The sequence below is a fragment of the Thunnus albacares genome, chromosome 21 (assembly GCF_914725855.1).
Source record: "Thunnus albacares chromosome 21, fThuAlb1.1, whole genome shotgun sequence".
In the NCBI taxonomy this organism is placed as follows: Eukaryota; Metazoa; Chordata; class Actinopteri; order Scombriformes; family Scombridae; genus Thunnus; species Thunnus albacares.
In genome coordinates, this window is record NC_058126.1 from 22,397,636 (window position 1) to 22,405,379 (window position 7,744).

Consider the following 7,744-nt stretch of genomic DNA (forward strand, 5'->3'; position numbering starts at 1 on the left):
ACAAACATGCTGCCAGGTTGAGGCCTGCTCTTAGGCAAGACCCACAGAAGCCACATCTCTCTCCCTCTCTCCGTTGTTATTTGAGGGTTTTCTTGGCAATGTTCAGGCACAGGATGCAAGCCATTTGCTGCAGGAAAGTATAACCGCATTGTCTGAGCTCGGACGGCCTAATTGCCCCACAACAAACAAAGTGTAAACTGAGGCTGATTATAATTTGAGCCCTGAGCCTCAGTCTGCTGATTGTAGAGGGGGGCCTCCAGCATCTATTTCATTAAGTCCCCGGGGCCAGCAGACTGAAGGGTAGGAACTCTTATGGATATATATTTACCCACATTTCTTGTGGTGTGTGGTCAAGCGAGGTTAGATCCAAAATGAAGGTCTCTTTTCATTCCTCGCAGCCCAGCAGTAAATAAGTATGTAACACAAGCACAGGCACACAGACTGTAATAAGCTAGCCGCAGTGTGCTATGCGCCGCTGTGTGTCCGAATGCAAAGGTGACACAGTGAAAGAGAACAGTCCGTGGCCCAGTTTCAACCCGGTGCAGCGTCTGCCTCCATTGCTTCCTCATGTCCTCTGCTATTAATGAACAACATGCCGAGCGGCACATAAAGGAAACACTTCACACATCTTTGTCTTTGTTTCTTTCCAACAAGGCTCGCTCTAATGGTGTCCTAATGTGTTTGTACAGCGTCCAAAAAAAGCAAACACTTCCCTCCTTCATGGCTCCTGTTTTTCAGCCGATCTTGATCCCCGTTGAAGCCTCAAACTATAGCGCAGACAGTTAAAATAAACAGGATGTCCGATACGTTTGTACATCTAAGATCTGTTTGCAGATGACATTCAAAGAATAAATCAACTTATCAGTCAAGATCTTACCAAACTTTCATCACATGCCATTACACTTAGTATGATTTTTCAAGTCAGGAGAGTTTATTTTCTCAAATGTTAACTTTTTGGAAAGTTTCTTTTTTGACAGTTCTAGAGATGCGTGTCTCTACCTCCCAGACGATTATAATGACCAAATGAAAATTAATTATTTCCTTAATTTTTATTTTAAACACTGAATTATAAAATCCCCAGAAAACAATGTCTTCTGCCGCACCAACAGCAGAAAAAATTCCCGACCTTATGCTACGCTAAAGTGGTATCAATCTTCTCATCTTCTTGGCAGAGAAACCGATCGATACTTAGAAAGGTCGTTCATATCATTTTCATTTACAAATTTCATGCAAACGTGGGTCAGATGGTGGTGGTTTATTGCGTATATTACAGATATAACAACATACTGTGGTGAAGTAGCACTCCTGACTTGTGGAGGACACGTACCAGCCATTGTGTTGTCTCTTGTGTTAGGGAGGGATGATGTTTGTAGATCATGTCACACAAACTGTCACGTTAGGATGAAATGCAGAGAGAGAATTTTAAGTGGGATGAAGGGGTGAGTGAGTAAGTAGAGAGAAGAAGAGAAGCTGAAAAGGAGACTGCAGAACAGAAAACACAGCAGCTCAAAGCACTCTTCACTCAGAAGCTTGTCTGTGTCTTTTTTTTTCTCTCTCTCTCTCCCCTCCCTCTCTCTCATTCTCTCGGGGGGTTATTATTGTTAATCATCTTATTACTGAAGCCAGAGTGAATCCCAGGTTCTGGGCCAGATGAAAGGTCACAGCCGCTGAGTTCCGCAGACACCAAGCCGTCAACAGATCAAAGCCGATGCTCTCTGATGATCCTACACCATGTCGCTTTGATACTGTAGCACACAAAGAAGCGTAGGCCTTGGCCGGATGACAAAGTTTGATCGCACTTTTCAACTGATACCTTTACCCTTTCCTTTCAAAGTCATGCAGTGTACTGCCTTGATAATACGTCTCTTTATGCACCAACGGTTTGTGGTGCATAGGCAGGTCGATGCGCCTCACTCACCTTGTTGTCGTGAGAAGGGTCCTGAAATACACAATTCTGAAAGAGTGGGATTAGCTTTTGAAGTCAGTACTGTAATTACATGTGGATGTTTTTGGGAACAAAAATCAGATTGCAACTTTTACTGAAAAATGAGTTGTTTTGTATTAACCATTTGACAGAAAATCAATGAGATGCTGTTCTGTTAATCAATTGTTTATGCCATTCCTCAAGAAAAAGCAAAAAAGGTCAGATACTCCTTAGTTTTCCTCCAAAGTGTAAGGACAAGCTTCCCATCCCTGACCCATATGACCGTGATCTGAATATCTTAATGTCCTGGACTGTAGGAGAGAGAACAAACAGTAATGAAAACAATAATCAATTGCAGCCCTTCCTATCTATAACTACAACAGAGGAAGTGCTCTCTTTCACAATGTAAGCAAATCTTTAAAAATGTAGTTCAAAAGGCATAAAGCCATTTTAGCTGGAAGGTTGGGTTTGCAAGTTGTAAAAGTTAGGAAAGGTTGTCAAAAAAAGTTGGAGAGGATTTCCAACAGAGAAAAATTCTACATTGTGCTTTAAGTGATGAAAAAGCTACTAAGTGTCTTTGTTTTATGGTGAAATTCAACAGATTTTGTGGAGCACCAAAAGTTGCAATTAGTGGACAAGGCTTTAGAAAATTCCCATGGAAGTTAGACAAAGGTTTTAAAAAAGTAGTACCGATATTTCTTCACTTGCGGACAAAATGAAAACATACTGTATGCCTGAAGTCGTAAGATAAATATATGAGTACATTTTAGCCAGTTTTGATGTTGTAAGATGTATCAAATGTATAATCTTGAACAGTAGGAGACCGAAAGCGGGCACAGGAAGTTGTATTGCTTATTCTTTTAAATGCCTCTTTCCACCACTCTGTGAAATATATATCTACTCTTTCTACGCCTCGCAAGTTGCATTGTTTAGCTTTGAAGTCCTTTGATAAAAACTGCTATCACACTGCTACTTTATTTTTTATTTTTCTATTGTCCACACAGCATTCACAACACATTAACATTGCTAGATAACACATCAAGGTAGATCGAGTTCTCTGAGGTACATACTTCACTGTCTAGACTCCTGACAAACTTGATATCTGCTATGATACCGTGGCCCGGACTCTGTCTGCTTTCACATACAGAGGCTGTTTAGCTACCGGAGGCTCACAGACACCCGGCAGGAGACCGCCTCCCCCTGTGGTGCAGCAGTGTGAGGTGTGAATGAGTTTCTGTTACGACCTCCTGACCTCTTCCTGTCTCAGGACCTGCAGTCAGTTAGGAGTCAGAGGTCATCTCTTCCTTGATAAACCCCCTGAGCGCTGGCTGCTTCACACTGGCTGAGAGGGGACATGGAGTGAGGATTAGCCTGCCTTTGATCGATTAGCCTCCAAGCTCAGGCAGGAAGCGGGAGATATGGACCTGATTGGAAGAATTGTGCTGTAACTTGTTTTTCACTTCTGTTTACATTCCCAGCATCTACTGAGAAGATAAATTTTCCTCCATGCCAGTTTGTGCATGATTGACAGTTTAGAGGGGAATTAATGTAGAAATGAAGCAATTACAAGCCATTTATTTCAGTTACATGAACACAGAACAAGAATAGACTTTAGTACAAGCTCTCAGCCCCTCCAAAGAAAATCTGATAGGAGCAGCAGCAGTCAGCCAAAGAGATGTCTGGCCTGTCAAATCAAACTGCAAAGCTGCTGGCGCTTTATTTTGTACACATTCTCCACAACTGATATGAAGGCTGAGAAAGCCCCTTTCTTTTCTCACTGGCTCAGTGATACAGCATCCACTCATGACTGCCACCGTCAGGACAGAGACATGAACTGCATGTCAGATTAGGAAAGCTTTCCTTGTGTGAGTAGAGGAAACCTTGAGTCTGGTTGTGATTATCCTTTCACCAGTAAGATAATTTGTATCCTTATGATTTTAGGGTGAGCAGGTTTATTTGGCCAGCACATGAACTGTCAAATGATGACACGTGTGCTAGGACCACTTTCAGTAGAAGGCAACAGAGCAAGAATTAAACATGTTTTGTTGAACAAATATCTGTCAGAGCTGGATGAGTTTTGTCAGCAAAATCTTTTGTTGTTTCGTTAGAGGGCAAAAAATCAACCCCACGTGTGTGTGTTAAGATCTTCTTCTCCAAACCATGACCTCAGCCTTTGGCGGGCTGAACTGTTGTCTTTGTAACCTCAGAGATGACCAAGTCTTTCATGTCCAAAGTGACCAGACGGTTGTCCACTCCCCAAGCTGTAGGAGACGAAGCCAGACAGTAACAACAATGACATCAGTGATTAGTGATGCTGACTGCATGGGACTGTGTTTATGTTTTTCCCAGACACATCGGCAGGTCCTTGGGAGACAGCTTGTCGAAAAGAGACAGACGCACTGACAAACAAACAGTAAGAGAGCCTCTGAGTATTTGACTATGCAAAGGCAATGACAATTTGTGGGTCAGAGAGAGGCAAACAAGCATTATGCATGCTCACAAAGGACATGCCTGGAGGAACATAAGAAGACACAGATGCTGTAAAAACACACACACAATGCATACACAAGTAGACCAGTCATTAGTTTTTTGTTTGTTTGTTTGTTTGTTTGTTTGTTTGGTGGTGGGAGAGAGGCTACTCTGCATTACGAGGGATCACTGGTGCATACTGGCTGCCGCTGCTCTTTGCTAAATAGCCAGTTGAAAGTGAACTTCACTGCTCATGTTATTAACGTGGCCTTCCCGCATTTTGCTCAAGCTTTTTATGTTTTTCCGTTTTCTGTCTGCATGTTTTGATCGCTCCCTGAGCTGGAATACATTCTGTCGAACTGGTGGACTTTGGATTATCTCAAGTAAAGTACTGTTTATCTTCTCTACTGGGATTTACAGATTTTGGATTATTCAATATGAAGTGCTTCTTACCTTTTCTACTGGGCTTTATGGATTTTTGGATTATTCAGTATAAAGTGCTTCCTACCTGTTCTTTTAAGATCCCTTTTCTCCAGAGGACAGCAGCTGTCTCTTCATCCGGCCTGCCAACTCAGGTGTGCCACAAAGCCCTGTCCGGCTCCCCTGTACTCTCTATCAGCACGGAAATCACCCACAGCTGCACTGTCACTAATGGACTCTCGTGACTGGGATTTTTCTTCAACTGGAGCTCCCCTCATGTTCGCTGTAATGATCTCCACTGTATGACTGTGACTGTGGTTGTTACCAACACTGCCACTCTGCCCGAATGACGCAACTGCTTTAATTATGACACCGCCACACAGCTACGGGGTTTACGCAGCTTCTTAATTACACCTGACAAGGGTTTTTTTTTTAACCCACTGTCAAGAGTTTGGGATTTTAAGAAACAGACCTCATCTATAGAGGCTCATGCATCAAGCCTTGTCCAGACCTCATCCATAGAGGCTTGCGCCATGGTGTAAATGTGGAATACGGAAGCAAAACAAACTCGAGTGTCAACGTTGGAAACATTGTGAGACTACCTATACCGGGCAAGATGCAAAATATGGAGTGGATCACAGTGTACTGCAGAGTTTGCAGAGACTTCCATCCTCAGCTCTGTCTCCTGCCACCATGGAACTATTTAATACACAATCTCTCACCGATAAATCCCTCCTCATGCATGACCACATCTTGGACAATGGGCTGGATTTCATGTGCCTAACTGAAACCTAGTATAAACCAAAGGACTGCTCTGTGCTTAATGAGGCATGTCCTCCTGGCTATAGTTACATGGAAAAAGCCCGCAGCTCTGGCTTTAGTGGTGGTTTAGCAATCATACACAGGGCTGAACTGAAACTGTCTCCCCTGCCAATGCCTGATCTTTCTTCTATTGAATGCCTTGCTCTAAAATGTACACCTCCATACTCCATGACAGTGCTTCTCATCTACACCCCCCCCCCCCCTTCCCCCCATACCAAACTCATCTTTCCTCCCTGAGATACATGACCTCCACACCTCACTCTACTCCACGTCAACCAACATTGTCATTGTTGGTGACATAAATATACATGTTGACAACTCTTCCATGTCATTTTGCAGTGGAGTTCCTGAGTCTGAATGAGTGTCTTGGCCTGAAGCAGCGTGTTGATGTCTCTACTCACAACAGGGGGCACACACTTGACCTGGTCATCACTGACTCCACCCCCATCAATAACCTACAAGTCTATGATCTGGGTGTGTCCGACCACAAGGTGGACTCAATGGATTTCAAATTTGTGTCACCCCCTACTAAACCTAAGCATCAAATGCTTTTTCAGAACTGGAAAAGCATTTTCCATGCTCTGCTCCCTGGTTCACTCACGACCTGCGGAAAATAAAAACAGCTGGATGTGTCCTGGAATGATGTTTCAGGCGCTCTGGTCTCGCTGTCCACAAACTGGCCTTCCATGAACATCAAAGGACTTATTCAAAATCCCTCATGATGCTTTGCCCACAGTTCTACTCCAACCTAATTAATAACAATCCTGGCAACCCTAAGTATATTTTTTCCACCATAAATTATGTCCTGAAGCCACAATCATCTTCCCCAATTGAGGCTACAGAGGAGCAATTTAACAGCTTCATTGACTTTTTCAGAGCCAAGGTCAACAACATCCAGTCTCTGATGTCCAGCTCTTCCCCTCTGCCTCCTCCTGTCATTGACCCTCTGTCTGGGAACTTGCTGTCTCTACTCCATTTTACTGGCGTCAGGCAGAGTCACATTGAGGAAATCCTCAGGAAGATGACAAACTGGTAGTGTTCTATCTGCCCTCAAGGTTGCAGTCATCTGTCCCCTCCTCAAGAATCCAACCTGGACCCAGAAGTTTTTGCCAGCTACAGACCTGTCTCCAACTTACCTTTCCTGTCCAACGTGTTGGAGAAGGTGGGTGCTTCTGAGCTTCAGGACCACCTTAAACACAACAACCTATTTGAAAAAATTTCAGCCAGGTTTCCTTCAGCACACAGCACTGAAACAGTTCTACTCGGGGTTGTGAATGGCCTGTGGATCACACTATCCTAAGATATCTATGTAAAACCTTTTTCTTCCATCTCAAAAACATCTCTAAACTCTGCCCCTCTCTAACCCTGTCAGATGCAGAGAAACTTGTCCATGCCTTAATCTCCTCAAGACTGGACTACTGGACTACAATTCGCTCTTCGCTGGGATCCCTGGCAGGAGCATCCAGAAGCTTTAGTACATTGAGAACAGCACTGCCAGGATCCTGAAGAGAGTGCGAAAACACAAACATATAACACCAATTCTGTTTTCATTGCACCGGCTCCCTGTCTCCTTCAGGATTGACTACAAAGTCCTGCTGCTCACATACAAATCCATCAACGGACATGCACCTCCCTACGTACAGGAACTGATCATACCACAAACCTTCATCTGCACCCTCAGATCTGCCAGCAGCTTGCTCCTCTGGGCCCCAAGTACCAAGCTCTGCACCATGGACCCCTCTGTTCTGCTATACTGGGCTTGTAGAACAGCCTTCCTAACCATCTGATGGCAGCACAGACCCTAGATTCTTTCATGAGGCCTAAAAGTTTTTTTCATCTTAACTCTTATTAATACTGTAGCACTTTGAGTTTCACTATGAATGAAAAGGGCAGTAGAAATTAAATGCATTATTATTATTTAGTATACACTGTATTTACTAGACCTTGACTTTGTGGAAATAGCATACATCTTGCATAGAAATAACATTTGCTGCATCATGTGTGATGATCAGTTTGTTCCCTGAGCAGAAACACAGTAACTGATGGGCTCTTCCCTTAAAGCTGCACTAATCAATATTTTTGTATTTAAGTCCGCCTCCAGTCAAAATT

General features: G+C 43.5%; 1 long non-coding RNA gene across 1 annotated transcript; it reads right to left on the bottom strand.

The window, feature by feature from the left end:
- Positions 1 to 1,242: 1,242 nt before the first annotated feature.
- LOC122972117 lies at positions 1,243 to 7,472 on the bottom strand. The gene is made up of 2 exons (XR_006399639.1): positions 4,902 to 7,472; positions 1,243 to 4,185 (listed from the first exon to the last, which is right to left on the bottom strand). It is a non-coding gene; the product is annotated as an uncharacterized LOC122972117 (long non-coding RNA).
- Positions 7,473 to 7,744: the final 272 nt, after the last annotated feature.